The sequence below is a fragment of the Aplysia californica genome, unplaced genomic scaffold (assembly GCF_000002075.1).
Source record: "Aplysia californica isolate F4 #8 unplaced genomic scaffold, AplCal3.0 scaffold00008, whole genome shotgun sequence".
NCBI classification, from domain to species: Eukaryota; Metazoa; Mollusca; class Gastropoda; order Aplysiida; family Aplysiidae; genus Aplysia; species Aplysia californica.
In genome coordinates, this window is record NW_004797278.1 from 1732169 (window position 1) to 1744046 (window position 11878).

At 40.2% G+C, this 11878-nt stretch overlaps 1 protein-coding gene across 1 annotated transcript in view; it reads left to right on the top strand.

Annotated features, from left to right (window-relative positions):
* LOC101856547 (calpain-3) overlaps positions 1–11878 on the top strand; it is a 62634-nt gene that overhangs the window by 30056 nt on the left and 20700 nt on the right. The window lies entirely within an intron of this gene.

Below are 11878 nucleotides of genomic sequence, written 5' to 3' on the forward strand. Positions count from 1 at the left end.
TGTGTGTGTGTGTGTGTGTGTGTGTGTGTGTGTGTGTGTGTGTGTAAACAGTCTTGGACTTGAAGTTTCGAGAAGTTGAAGTTTGTATAAGTAGAAAAGGGGATTAATTTGAGTTTATACGGCTGAAAACAACTGGATGCAGAAATACAGTATAGACGATCTCTATGCACTTGGTGCAATTTTTACTGGGGTGAATGTTACATGACCCTTTGACTCGTTACTACATTCACAGAGTGATTTTCGAGCTATGTAAACAGTATCAGGGTGGTTCGAAAAAACTTGGGGAGTAAAAGGGATTGGGAGTATCACTTTATTCATCTCAGACATGCTGAGAGTGATTCCCCCCTTTTTGTGAGCACAAAATCCAATGTGTAATCTTTAAATGGCATAATATACAATAATGGCTCACAAAAGTGTTGTCTAAAATTGATCGCCAAACATCTTATGTGTTTTATCTAAATTACATGCAATTATCTTCGGGAAGTTAGAAATGTCGTTCCAGCACAGCAGTAAGGGTAGGCAAAAGTATAATCATCTAAACAACCTTGGATCCAGGCTAGTTGGAAACTTAACTGGTATTTGAATTGACCCAAAAGCCACAAATTGTAAAGCATTATGTGTAATTACTAAGCGTAGTTTGTTTGAGAGACCTTTCATATAAACGCACATCGAATTATTTAATCTCAAACTAATTGCAAGTAGAAAATACCAGTAAAATTCTTGCCCGCCTTGGCTCTTTTTATCTGACAGAGAGTTCTCTGAGTGAGCCAATGCGCATTTCTCGTGCGAAAATAAAACTTTGTTTCAAGCTGGAAAAAAAGGATTTCAATTTGATGATGTATACGAACCAAACATCCATTGCTCACCCAAATCTGCCTGATCTGATAAGTGATGAGGTGGAGCGTATTTTCACGGTTCTGGTTATTGTGGTTCTGGGGGAGTTCGTGTGCTTGTTCGGCATTGTTTCAAACATTCTCAACATCCTTGTGTTTATAAAACAAGGAACATCAGACACCATTAATATCAGTCTCCTCAGCCTTGCCATAGGGGACTTGGGGGCACTCATCACTCAACTTTGGTTAAATATTTGCGTGAACCCGTGGTTTCAGCAATCCGATGTTCCCTTCAGTCCCATGGAAATACAAACATTGTCGGCGGGTTTTCCCAGTAGATATTTTAACAAAGTGACAGGGTGGGTAACTGCCTTCATCACATTTGAGCGGTGTCTTTGCATAGCTCTACCCCTCAAGGTGAAATCCATCGTTACCAGGAAAGTAACAATCACCTTTAACGTGTCTATCTTTCTGTTGCTTGGAATGACTTTGTTTCCCGTATTCTACACGTCGTACTATGACTGGAAGTTCTTTCCCAGGTTAAATAAAACCCTTATTGGCATCTTTTATACAAAAAATAGAAAACAGGTCATGGGAATTTCTCTTTTCATCACAGAATTTTTTGTCACATTTTCTTCCTTTATCATCGTTCTTGTTTGTACTTTCATTATCGTTGTAACCCTGAAAAGCAAAGCAAAATGGAGGAGCACCGCTTCTGGTATCTCTCGGGTCTCCGGAGAGAAAATGACAGGAAAAGACAGAAGTGTAGCACGGATGGTCTCCGTGATTTCGGCTGTCTTCATCGCAGGTTTCACGCCCAGCACAATTCTGCTGACCACCAGGGCTCTTGTCCCGGGCCTAAGTGTCAATAGTCGGTATTCCAACGTGAATGCAGTTTTTGCTGGATTCGGTGTGTTGACCAGTGCCGTGGGCTCCAGCACTAATATTTTTGTATACTACAAGATGAGTTCCAAATACAGAAAAACTTTTCATGAAATGCTCTGCAGAAAAGTTGACTGAGATAGCATTTCTTTTTCCGCCGACTTTTCCCTTTCGGTAAGGCGCTATGTTTCTACGAAAACTAAGCAAACCATTATTTAGGTTGAACATTTTTTCAAGCTCCTGTTCGTTGTCGAGTCGTTTTCAAACTTGGTTTTTGGAACATTGAAAAAACGCACGAAATGGCAGTTGTTAATATTTTAAAGGAAAAAGATAGGACAGGAGCAAGAGTGTCTTTATCAGGTGCTGTGAATTTGTTTGTGGTTTTGTTTGGGGGGGGGGGGGGGTGTGGTTTCTTTTGTTGTGTGTGTATGTGTGTATGTGTGTATGTGTGTGTGTGTGTGTGTGTGTGTGTGTGTGTGTGTGTGTGTGTGTCTGTGTGTGTGTGTGAGAGAGAGAGAGAGAGAGAGAGAGAGAGAGAGAGAGAGAGAGAGAGAGAGTGATATTACTTATATAAGCCATATATTTCTTTTATTACTGTTATTATATTATTATCGTTCTTTTCAGTGGATTGCCATGCTACTTAAATGTCAAGAAGACACTCTGTCCATCTATTTTTTTGTGTGTCTTTATGTGCAAGTCTTTTTATCCTTCTATCTATCACACTCACACACACATACACATACGCTGGTTTGTTTGCACAATCTACCTTAATTGTTCTGAAACATACAAGTCTTGCCAAGGTCAACAACTTTCTCATCTGTTGTTGGATTTTCCTCCGGGGACATTTTGATCCAGCGATATCGTTACCTCCCAGCTAACGATGTTACCATCAGTAAGCAACAGTATTGATCAACGTGCACCGCTTTCACAGCGGACAGATTTACCAAACGCCCTGCAATGTTGTTGGGAATAAATAAAATCCAAGATGCGAAAAGTGAATGTGGTGTTTGTTTGTTTGGTAAAAGTTTTACGGCGCTCGCAGCTTCATAGGATCATATGATGATGGCCTTGTTGGCTATTCAGAAACCAAAAGATGACAGATCACTGTCTCCTCAGCCCTCTGTGTTCTCTCGGTCGTTACTTGTACTGTCTCTGTTCTGTGTCGTAAACGGTGGAGGTACCAATGTTATTGTTGTAGCTTCGAGTATTCACGCTATGACCTCCGCTACTGTTACTGGGGAAGGTGGTGAGGTCATTACTACTGTATTGTTATAACGGCACCAGTAAAGCAGACTTTAGATCTATATTACCAAAGTTCTGTCAATGTTTCTTTTTTTCGGTCGGGAAGGGGGGGGGGCTCCTGTGTCCCGTATAGGGCCCACATATTTTTAAGCTGGATAGAACATAAATGTGTCAACATGGTGTAACTTTTGATGCTTCCAGGAAGAAAACAGGAAACAGGAAAATTGTTTAGAAATAGATGATGGTGATGATGATGATGATGATGATGATGATGATGATGATGATGATGATGATGATGAAACTTCCGATACTGTTCGTGTGGATGATGAAGACATTAGTATCAGTCGGCCTACAGAGCGTTTCATAACACAGAGACTGCACTTTTTTAAGTCCAGAATTACCTTCTTTGTGAAGCAGACGAAGGCAAAGTGTCTGTTTTTGCCTTACCCGATCTAAGTGCTGCATTTGATACTATTGATCATTCAGTTTGATCAGGAAGTCAGGCTATAGCTTCGGTCTATCTGAGACTGTTCTTGAATGGTTTAAGTCCTATTTATACACTATATATATATAAAGCCCTTACGTTCAATAATTAGGAAGCTCGACGTTAACTACCACATGTACGCTGACGACACTCAGCTGTACAAGTCTGTCTTACCAACAAATTCCAATCGTCTAGTTACCAGCATTGAAAAATGTATTGTGGAAGTAAAAAACTGGATGATATCAAACAGACTTAAAATGAACAATGATAAGACAGACGTTTTGTTTTGCAATGCCAAACCAGGGATATTGCTTGGCAATTTTGACCATACATGTATTGGGAATGATAACATCTTTTTCACAGATAAAGCGAAAAATCTAGGTCTTTATTTTGACTGCAAACTCTCTATGCACCATCATATAAACCATCTAGGTAAAGTAATTTATTTAGAACTACCCAGAATAGGACAAATGTCAACATATCTTAGTGTTGATTCCATCAAAACCCTCATCTCCTCTTTTGTCCTTTAACGTCTAGACTACTGCAATTCTTTGTTTGGAAACCTTCCCACTGAAACGTTAAATAGTTTACAGCGACTCCAGAACCAAGCTGCCCGCATAATTTTAAAGAATTCTCGCAAAGAACTTATAACACCAATGCTAATTCAACTGCATTGGCTCTCGGTGAAAGCACGAATTCAGTACCAAAAAAAATGTTCTTTGTTTTAAGTGCGAAAACAACATTGCACCATCATGTCTTTGTGACATGGTCATCGAATACATACCATTTCTGCCCTTAAGATGGGCGACGAAAAGACTTCTAAGACCTGTCCAAAGCAAATGTCAGAGACTCGGAGGGAGAGCTTTTTCACACCACGCTCCCTCCCTGTGGAACGCTTTACCAGCTCATCTACGGGAGTCTACAACTTTCTCAAAATTTTAATCAACACTCAAAACGCATTTGTTTAAGTCCAGCTTCAATCTGTAATTTCTGACATTCCCAATACAAATATTATTATGTTCTCTCAGTATCTATTATGTTCTCTCATTATCGTTTATTCATGCTGTTCTGTTCTGTAAAAATGTATGACTGTGTGAATTCATCAATGTGTGCGCGGGTGTATGGGTAAGCTTTGTGGGATTGTCTTTACTAAAGGATGTACTGGAGAGAGAGACAGAGAGAGAGAGAGAGAGAGAGAGAGAGAGAGAGAGAGAGACAGAGACAGAGACAGAGACAGAGAGAGACAGAGAGAGACAGAGAGAGACAGAGAGAGAGAAAGAGAGAGAGAGAAAGAGAGAGAGAGAGAGAGAGTGAGAGAAAGAGAGAAAGAGGATTACTGCAGGAACTGTGGGCTTCATATGTTCTTTGTATTATTGTATAGCGCATTGAGCACTTCTTAGTGGAAATGCGCTATATAAATGCAATTTATTATTTTATTATTATTATTATTTTATATAGACACCAGTCCTATGTCACCAGAGTTCTATCAATCTTTCTATTTAACGAATTTTTTAAAAATCATTCAGATTTTAAGCCTACAAAAATGTTCCTTTGGTTTTAGTTTGTTCTACTGTGTTTGTTGTTTGGGGTTGTTTTATTTTTATATGTTGAGGTACTTCATTTAGTTGTTATTTACGCTTCCTAATTATACGTTTGCAATAGCACTATAAACACACGAACCCACACACACATACAAACACACATACACACATGCACACACAAATACGCACATGCACAAACATACAAACACACATGCTCATAGACCGCCTCGGTGCCCTCTTGGTAAGGAGTCCACCTTGGGAGATCTAGAGGAAGATCAAACTTTTTAAAAACTCCACTAAAACACTATAAACACGAACTTTTAAAGTCAATACAAGTGTAAAACTGAAAGATCAACTGCCCATAACTGAGCTAACAGGGCACACTAACACAGTCAGCTGTTTACGTAAACACGCTTGACGTGGGCTAGGAGTTGCCGTTCTTACCCTATTTAACAAATCAGAGCCCTCAGCAATTCTGAAGCTAAGTTGTTTGTATTCCAGACCATTCATGCTCGAAAAGAGGTCTAAATCTAAAAATAGGGGCGACTGAAGGACGTTGAAGCAATGTGGCCATGAGGTAACGGTTTTACAAATAATCTCACAGCTTAGAAGCTGAAAATGTACATTTTTTGCGCCTTTGATAAACATGTTTCGGCAAAATCCACATAAATATGTTTTAAGTGAGCATGAAAGGTTCTGAGCGAACCCCCATCACCAAAACAAAAATAAATAAAACTTACTCAACAAACGGAAAGACGTCGCTTTCTTCGATTTCAATATTTTGCGAACACCTGATTTCACCACAATGTCACACAAAGAAATTGTGATAGCGTCACACTGTTTCAAAGGGATCAGTCATATTTATCCTAAAGGAATTATTTGATTCTACTTGCAACTTTCAATAAGAAGAAATTTTGATCAAAACTACAGAATTGACGTTTCATGTGAGCACAAGATGTACTAGATACTGTCACACACAGGCCCAATATGCATAATTACCATGGCAACAGATTATCTTAATGCACCAGCAAATGCACCAAGTGACACTAAGAATTGCTGAGTATGATCTCCAATTAACATTATGCAGATCTCCCCCCCCCCCACACCCACCCCCACCCCCACCCTTTCTGACGATCTGCCTAACTTAATAATGAGGCCAAGCGTATTTTTACTGTTCTGGTTGTTGTGGTTCTGGGACACCACTGATGCAGTCTTGAGATCTGTACTCCCAAAGTCCTTTTGTGCTTTTAAGTTATGCTTTGTTGTCGATTTTCGTGTCAACTAAAAGCAAAACTTTTGAATATCTCGAGAATTCTTCTTCATTTTGATGTTTTTAAGAAAAGGATCAGGGCACTACGCCTTTCACATCTTACTTATTGCTTACCGACCCCATAATCCTCGAGGATTGTAGGGTCAGAGAGCCTCGTCAGATGCCTCCACTTTTCATGGGGGTTTTTTGGCAAGCGCCTGGATTTGGGCGAAGGATATCCCTTTCAATTTTGTTGGTCACCTCTTCCTTAGTCTTCTTCTCCTTCTCCTTCCCTTCCATACCACATGCTCCTGATTCGTTATTCTATTCTAGACATTCTTTATATTTCCAAATGTTCACCAACAACATCAACGTTTGTCTTTCTGCTCGCGTTTTTTTTTAACTTCATTGAATAATAAGGAAAGATAATTTGTTTCTCCGTCTCTAGTATACCTATACAATGGGCTTGCTACAATGATACTTTACTTTACTATTTTACTTTTTCATCCTCTGTTGCCGTTAACCATCGAGGGGAAATGCAGTTGTCTGTGGTAGGCCAGCTCTGCTGCTCTTTCAGTTGTGATATTATGTTTTCTCACGGTTTCCTTGACACCCTCGATCCACATTTTGCGTGGCCTTCCTCTTACTTTATAGCCTGAGTGTTTGGTGTTGTAGACTCTCGAGGCTGGCTGGCCAGGTGAGATGCGTAACAGGTGGCCAAATCATTTTCTTCTCTGTCTTTCTATGTAATGCAGGCATGACTCAGTGCCGATAGCTGCTCTTACTTCTTTATTTCTCTGCCTGTCTCGTCTTGTGATGTTCAGGGTTTTGCGGAGACATTTTATTTTGCATACAGTGATTTTTGCTTTCATGGGTTTTACTTAATGCCCAGGTCTGGCACTTGTAGCATAACGTTGGTATGAACATTGAGGTGATAAGATGTCCCTTTGTGTCCACGGAGAGGTTTGGATGAGATAGGAAGGGTGCGAGCTGGTAGGTGACAGCGTTGGCTTTTTGAGTTCGCATTTCTATTTCTCTGTCTATGGACCCAGTTTTTCTAGAGGTGGAAAAAGTACTGCCAAGATATTTAAACTCATTCACTGTTTTAGTTGTTTACTATTGACAAGGATGTTCGGGGGGATTACGGTTTCGGCTCACTTTCGTAACTTTTATTTTTGATGTACTTATTTTCAGGTAAATGTCTGGCAGCTGTTGTTCAGTTCGGTAGAGTGATTTTAGAGGTTTTGTAGGTTTGGATGAAAAAGACATTGGTCGTCTGCGAATAGAAGTTCATTTAGGTTTTCTGGGCTTTGGTTTCCGTCTTGCGTTATTGTGTCCCTATCTATTATAAACAGGAGGGGAGATAGAACCCATCCCTGTCATACTCAAGATCTTACTCTGAACCAGTCTGTATTGCATACCTACGTTCTTAGTGAGCTTCTGCTGTTGGTATATAGAGTATATAGCTACGATGATACAGTTGGTAAATTGGTGCTTCGGTTTCAATTATATTAATTTAAGAATTCTCAATCATTCATACACGTATGCACACACATAAACGCTCGCAAATAAATGTGGAAATTTGTGTGCTCACACACACGCACTCACACACACACACACACACACACACACACACACACACACACACACACACACACACACACACACCTGCACACACCTGCACACACATACAAAGACAATCTCTTTGAGTGTGTGAGAGAGAGAGAGAGTGAGTGTGTATATATGTGTGCGCACGCGCACGCGTGTGTGTATTGTGTGTATGTGTGTGTATGTGTTTGTGTAAGTGTGTGAATTGCATTTCACATATTCGTAGTAATATTCAGTATTATCATATTACAGAAACTGTGAGACTGAGAGAGGAACTGTTTAGTGTTTAGTACACTCTCACGTGGGCGAATTCGCGCCTAAATACAAAACTTAATACATGCTACAACTGGGCTAAGTACTCAACTGATAAAGCATTGTGGTGTGGATTAGCCCATTTACGTTTCCAGAGCAGAACAATATAACCCAAAATAACAACAACAACAACAACAACAATTCACAAACAGAGAGAGAGAACACCACAGACGGCTCCACACCACGCTCTACGTAAGGCCGTCTGGCGGCCAAAAGCTTAGACCTACGTAAGGGTGGCGTCGGTAGCCTAGTGGTTAGGCTACCGGACTCGTGATCCTGAGATTGCGGGTTCGGGGGTTCGAGCCTCAGCTCGGTCCAATGTTGTGTCCTTGGGAAAGACACTTTACACGAACTTCCCTCTTGGCTCGGTCCTAACGGAGACGGACGTTAAACTAGGAGGTCCCGCCCTTTAAATAACCTAATAGTGTTGATAGGGGCGTTAAACCCATACCATTTCAGACCTACATACCGACTACCGACATCTCTTCCGAACTCGCCGTTTTGCGACTGCAGTTTGCTGCATCCCTGTAGCTGATGCATAATTTAGTTACAGGGATCACGGCTATCACACGGTTGAGATTAGAAGCAATTTCTGTCCACAGTAATCTCAGTCACCAATAGGTTTTGGATTTTTAAGTACCGCCGGTAATTTGTCACCCAGAATAATGGCGGTTATCAATCATTGGCTTTGGCTGGAGAGATGTCATGAGTTTATAATTGTCGAGTAGTTTTTATGAAGAGGAAATTTTAAAGATGGAGAAATAAAAAAAACTTCACAGGCGGGGTGGGAGGGACGGCACATACATCACAATACATCACAATTTCAAAATGAATGCAACGTTAGGCACGCGACGCTACATTCGTATAATCTTCTTGCCCGGAGAGAAAGCCAAGTATAAAATTTCGTCATATACATGTAATTATTTCGCTAGGCTTGATTCCTTATCAGACAGACAGACAGACAGACAGACAGACAGACAGACAGACAGACAGACAGACAGGATACAACATACCTGCACAAAGACTGAGATACTCGATAAAAATTCTACCCGCTCGAGAATCGAACGCAAGTCTCCTGCGTGCGATAGCAAAGCACTTGACCCCTACACCACATACACCGGTTCCAACTGTTCGAGAAAGGCCTCTACAATGTTTTGTTTTTGTTTATTTCTTTTTTTTGTAAAGAGAGGGACAAATACCAGATATGCTGCAAGTGTGCCTTCTTGTCCCTTTTTCTGTTATTTCCCCATTTCCTCCACAGTACCAGAACTGGTTTTTGTTGTTGTTGTTGTTGTTTGTTTATATATGTCTTGGGTTGTTTTTTTCTAGAGCTTTTTTTCTTGTCAACTCTTTCTCTGCCAAGGATTACTCATGCGTCTCATTAGGCAAACAAACTGGCAAACATACAGTTAGTGGCAGAAAGATAAAGAATTTTAAGAGAAAGCACGACACTACGTTTATTACAATAAGAACTCACTTATTGGAATGACAATCCAATTTGTTGTTTACATACACGTATTATCCACTTCTCGCATAGATTTATTCAGCCGAGACTCCAGACTCCATCAACCTAACCATCAACCTCTTTAACGCCGAACCAGAAAACAGCCGTACACCAGCTCGTGTCCTTGTGCATAAATTGTATGTCGTTGAAATAAATGTGCGTGTGGGTTCTTTCGTTCATTTGGAATTAATGCCCTTCAATTTCAAAAAAGGTTCACGACCTATCTGCACGGGGTCAATGTCAACGTTCACGAGACTCTCTAAGGTCAATGACAACAAATCAGATCACCCTAGGAACATTCGCTGAAAGCATCAAGGTCAAGTCTGACGTAGGCTGTTTGTCCCACTCGCGCATGTAATGTTAGAAAGCTTTCCATTATCCTGTAGCAGGATGCTTCTCCTCCGCCAAATTACCCGTGGAACGTCCGGAACGGGACAGTGCCAATCAATCGGGACAGTTGGGGTCATTTCAACCCTCCAGCCAGCCACAACACACGGCACAAATCGTCAGGCACGGAACTGAGGCAGACCAAAATCACAGGTTTATTTAAGCCTCATTAAGAAAGCAATATGGCCGACTTCGTATTTTATGTCTTTACATTGGCGTGTCGTAAAATCAATACCACAATACCATATCTTCGGATAGACCGAAGGGGTTATTTTAATTTGTAGCAAGTTTGGGGTTGGGCTTTTCTTGAGCAGAGGTGTGAGGGGGGGGGGGGTTGGGGGGGTTGTTTTTGTTTTTGTTTTTGTTTATTTATTTTTTCGTTTTTGATGTTGTTGTTTGGTTGTTGGTTTTTGTTTGTTTGTTTGTTTGTTTGTTTTGGAGGGGGTTGTTATTGTTGTTGTTTTGGAGGAGGGGGGGTGTTGTAAGGGTTTTCAAACTAAATGATCAGTTATCACCAAATAACTAGAAATATTTTACACGTTTCGCTATCTTACCAGAAACACAATTACGTTGCCTTTTTAGAAGCGTGACTATCTTATAAAAGACAAAAAGTGGAAATAAGAATCACTAAGGATGCATTTTTTGTAATTTATCAGAATGATTTTGAGCGTTAATCACTCTTTGAAAGAATTACAAGTATTAGCGTAAGGAAACATACACTCCAATAAAACTTACACCAGGGGATAGAGACTGTCTATAATTTTATCTTTGCGTTCAATATATCTTTAGCCGTATAAGCTCAAATTAAACGCATTTTCTACTTATACGTACCTCAACTCGAATCTTCAAATCCCCAGTTACTGGCCTTAAGTGTGCTTTCCTGTAAGACTGTGGTCTGTAATGACTGATATTTCACGGTGTAGTTTGTCAACGTGTGATGTTTTCACTGGATGTTCCTTTTCTCTCCACTTTCCCCTCCAGAATTCGTCAATTTTCATCGCAACATTTGGAATAGCGTCACGTTTATTCCTTAAGAAACCAATTTCAGTATAGTGCCTGTCTATTTTCGTTTTTTTTACTACTATGTTTAAGTTATCTTTAACTTTCTGCGAGTGCCATGTCTATTCATATTATTGTTTTATTGTGTTTTATTTTGCCTACTGTCTTGTCTATACATATACACTCCATGAGTCCCTGCAGCATCAAATCGACCAGTACCGAAATCACAGTACAAAGCGTAAAACACATCATAAACAACGATAAACACAACAAAATAACAGAGCTGCAGACATCAGATCAAACCTGTTCTTTAGAAGCTAGCGGCACACCATCTATGTTGAGTAGGGAAGACGTGTGTAAAGCACACACAAAAATAGGACCTCGCATCTTTTTCTTTTTCTTTCTTTTCTTTTTTTTTTAACAATGAAAACTTATAAATCCAATTCCTGAAGAAGAAAGAACCTGAAACCAACATGTTTTGGTGTCTCTAAAAAAGCGAAAAATCGGGAACACACAGTGGCAAGAAAAACGCCCATGTATGCGACACATGTCCCTCCTCTTTTCCAGTCCCAGATGGCCCTTCTGAACAAGGGGTCATACTATACAGAACATAAGTTTAACAGACTACCGCGTACGCAAGTGATGCACATTGCTTCCTCACAATTTTTTTACAAAAGGTTTCAGCTAGCTCTCTTTTGGACACGTTTCAAATCACTGCAAAATTTGATGAAAATTAACTCGTATGACACATATGATATTGCTCCTTGATTGTAACAAATTCTCTCTCTCTCTCTCTCTCTCTCTCTCTCTCTCTCTCTCTCTCTCTCTCTCTCTCTC